Raw genomic sequence first — 4,253 nt, 5'->3', positions numbered from 1 at the left:
AGGGAGCAGAGGTATTGGTGTCTGAGTGTATAGGTGGGGCTAACTGCCTTTTAGAAATGAATAATCTCCAATAAAGTTTACTGAGGCAGTTCACATGGCATTGTTAAATCAGCTGTTTCTGAAATTCTATTTCTTTTCTATTGTTTTTGGTATTGGAGATTAAACACAAGGTAGTGTCATGACAAGCAGGCATCCGAATGTCGCACTCTGTTCTCAACAAGATGTTTATATTTTGAATCATTAATTTATTTTAAGTTGTTTTTTTTGGAGGAGGGTGTTTTTCTTGAGACAGGGCTTCTCTGTGTAAGAGCCCTGGCTCCCCTGGACCTCACTTTGTAGACCAGCCTGACCTCAAACTAATAATAATTTTCAATTATTTCATCCCATATAAAATTTAAATTACAGAGATCTGCCTACCTATGCCTCCCAAGTGCTGGGATTAAGGTGTGTGCCACCATGCCTGGCTTATTTTAGTCTTTAATACCTAGAATTTTTCTGTTTCCGTTGATTTTATAAAGATCCAATATTTAATTCATAAAAAAGAATGTATGTATGGTATGTTTGTGAAAGAAAATGTCTCAGTGGTTGCACAGCAAGCATAAGAACCTGAGTTCAAATCCTCAGGACCCATGTAAAAAAGATGGGCATGGGGTCGTGTGAGCATGTAACCCCAGCACTGGAGGAAGGGAGGCAGCAATAGGAGAGTCATCAAGGCCTGCCAACCTAGCTACAGATTCAGCAAGAGACCTTGTCACAAAGGAATAAGTGACAGAACAGGAAACAGAACAGGTGACTTCCAATGGCCTCTGCAAGCGCGTGACTTGTGCATACATACAGAGGGCAAATATAAATGTATTCTCTATTCCCCAATCTTTCTCACTGCTTTTTTTTTGTTTGATTGTTTCTTTTGTTTTTTTGAGACAGGATTTCTCTGTAGCTTTGGAGCCTGTCCTGGAACTAGCTCTTGTAGACCAGGCTGGCCTCGAACTCACAGAGATCTGCCTGCTTCTGCCTCCTGAGTGCTGGGATTAAAGGTTTGTGCCACCACTGCCTGGCTTCTCACTCCTTTTACTAGTGAAAAATCCATAGCAATAAGAACAGATTGGATTATCTGTTTAACACAGAGTTCATACTGAGGTTGGGGATAAGAAGCAGCAGTGTTAAAGATGGAGGCTAGAGCCCTGCTGTTCTCTCTCATGCATTTCACTCCATGCATGCCTTGTCTTCCACAGGTTAGATCTTTTAGAGAAAAACTTCGGTGCATAGTTTAATATGTGCTCTGGATCAGTGAATCTTTTCCCTTAACAATAAACCTTGGGCATCCAAGATTATACACCATAGGACTCTGGAAACCAGATAACTGCATGTGTCTTTGGCAGGAATTGTTTTGAAGTCCTATAAAGAAGGTCAACTAGAGGTACCTTCGTGCAAATTGAGTATGTTGACTCAGTACCCTAAGACTAGTAAGCTTATCTGAGACCCAAATTAGGAGGTATGGCAGATTTTACATCTTGATTACTGCTGCTTCGCTAAAAACCAGGAGCTTCACAGAGGAGATGTATCCCTACTAGTGTATAGACTCTTCATGTCTCTGTCACAGAAGGGCAGGTCTTACTGCTAGTCTGTAGATAGTCTCCATGTCCCTGTCACAGAGTTGCTGTCTCACTGCTATTCTACAGCTGGTCTTCATGTCCCATTCACAGAGGAGCAGTCTCACTGCCAGGAAGGAACCAGTATCCCTGTCCGTTTCACAGACATTGAGGTGTCACTGCTAGTCTGTAGCCTCTCCGCATCCTTGTCACTTAGGAGCAGGTCTTACTCCTAGTCTGTAGCCTGTCTCATGTCCCTGTCACAGAGGAGCAGGTCTTACTGCTAGTTTGTAGCAGGTCTCCCTGTCCCTGTTACAGAGGAGTGTCTCACTGCAAGTCTGTAACTGGTCTGTGTGTCCCTGTCACAGAGGACCAGGTCTCAATGCTAGTCTGTAGCCTGTCTCTGTGTCCCTGTCATAGAGCTGCTGTCTCACTGCTAGTCTGTGTCCAGTCTCTGTGTCCCTGTCACAAAAGCTCAGGTCTCACTGCTAGTCTGGAGCCTATTTGTGTCACTGTCCCAGAGGAACAGGCTTCATTGCTAGTCTGTAGCCGATCTCCATGTCCCTGTCACTGAGGAGAAGGTCAAACTGCTAGTCTGGAGCCTGTCTCAGTGTGCCTGTCACAGAGAGGCAGGTCTCACTGCTGGTCTGTAGCAGCTCTCCATGTCCCTGTTGCAGAAGAGATGTCTCACTGCTAGTCTGAGGCCAGTCTTTGTGTCCCCGTCACAGAATAGAAGGTCTCACTGCTAATCTGCTGTTGGTCTCCATGTTCATTTCACAAATGAACAAGTCTCACTGCTAGTCTGTAGCCTATCTCATGTCCCTGTCACAGAGGAGCGGTCTTACTGCTAGTTTGTAGCCTCTGCATGTCCCTGTCACTGAGGAGCAGATCTTACTAATAATCTGTGTCCGGTCTCTGTGTCCCTGTCACAGAGGCTCAGGTCTCACTAATAGTCTGTAGCCTCTCTGTATCACTGTCACTGAGGAGCAGGTTTTACTGCTTATTTGTAGCCTGTCTCCCAGTCCCTGTGGCAGAGGAGCTGTCTCACTGCGAGTCTGTAGCTGGTCTCCGTGTCTCTTTCACAGAGGAGCAGGTCTCACTTCTAGTAAGTAGCCCGTATCTGTGTCCCTCTCACAGAGGAGAAGGTCACACTGCTAGTCTGTAGCCAGTATCGGTGTCCCTGTCACAGAGGAACAGCTCTCACTACTGGTCTGTAGCAGGTCTCCATCTACCTGTCACAGAGGAATGTCTCACTGCTAGTTTGTAACTGGTCTATGTGTCCCTATCACAGAAGAGCAGGTCTCACTCCTGTTGTGCAGCTGGTCTCCATGTCCTTGTGACAGAGACGCAGACCTCACTGCTAGTCCATAGCCTATTTGTGTCCCTGTCACAGAATAGCATTTCTCACTGCGAGTCTGCAGTCGGTCTCTGTGTCCCTTGAACAAATGAGCAAGTCTCACTGCTAGCCTATAGCCAGTCTCTGTGTCCCTGTCACAGAAACTCAGGTGTCACTGCTAGTCTATAGCCTCTCCGTGTTCCTGTCACTGAGGAGCAGGTCTTACAGCTAGCCTATAGCCTGTCTCTGAGTCCCTGTCACAGAGGAGCAGGACAAACTGCCACTCTGTAGCCAGTTTCAGTATCCCTATCACAGAGGAGCACCTCTAACTGCTGGACTGTAGCTGGTCTCCGTGTCCCAGTGACAGAGGCACAGATCTCACGGCTAGTCTGTAGCCTATTTTTGTCCCTGTCACAGAATAGCAGTTCTCACTGCGAGTCTGCAGTTGGTCTCTGTGTCTCTTTCACAGATGAGCAATTCTCACCGCTAGTCTGTAGCCTGTCTCTGTGTCCCTGTCACAGAGCTGCTGTCTCACTGTTAGTCTGTAGCCTGTATCCGTGTCCCTGTCAGAGGCTCAGGTGTTACTGCTAGTCTGTAGCCTATTTGTGCCCTTCTCACAGAGGAACAGGTTTCACTGCTGGTCTGTGGCCGGTCTTTCTTTCCCTGTCACAGAATAGCAGGTCTCACTGCTGGTCTGTGGTCTGTCTCCCTGTACCTTTAACAGATGAGCAAGTCTCACTGCTAGCCTGTAGCCAGTCTATGTGTCCCTGTCACAGAGCAGCTGTCTCACTGCTAGTCTGTAGCCAGTCTCTGTGTCCCTGTCACAGAATAACAGGTCTTACTGCTAGTCTGCAGTCAGTCTCAGTGTCCCTTTCACAGATGTGCAAGTCTCATTGCTAGTCTGTAGCCTGTCTCTGTGTCCCTGTCATAGAGGTGCTGTCTCACTACTAGTCTGTGTCTGGTCTCCTGTCCCTGTCTCAGAGGCTTACGAATCACTGCTAGTCTGTAGCCTATTTGTTTCCCTGTCACAGAGGAGCAGATCTCACTGGTGGACTACAGCTGGTCTCTGTCCCTGTCACTGAAACAGGTCTCACTGCTAGTCTGTGGCTGGTCCCCGTTTTTCTGTAACAGAGGAGCTATTTCACTGCTAGTCTGTAGCTGGTCTCCGTGTCCCTTTCGCAGAGGAGAAGGTCACACTGCTAGTCTGTAGCTTCTCTGCATCCCTGTCACAGAGGAGCAGGTCTTTTTGCTAGTTTTTAGTTGGTCTTCTTGTCTCTGTCACATAGGAGCAGGTCTCTCTGCTAGACTGTAGCTGGTTTCCGTGTCCC

This window comes from Arvicola amphibius, chromosome X (genome assembly GCF_903992535.2).
Source record: "Arvicola amphibius chromosome X, mArvAmp1.2, whole genome shotgun sequence".
Classification (NCBI taxonomy): domain Eukaryota; kingdom Metazoa; phylum Chordata; class Mammalia; order Rodentia; family Cricetidae; genus Arvicola; species Arvicola amphibius.
The sequence above is the reverse complement of the archived record's forward strand: the minus strand, read 5'-3'. Positions refer to the sequence as shown.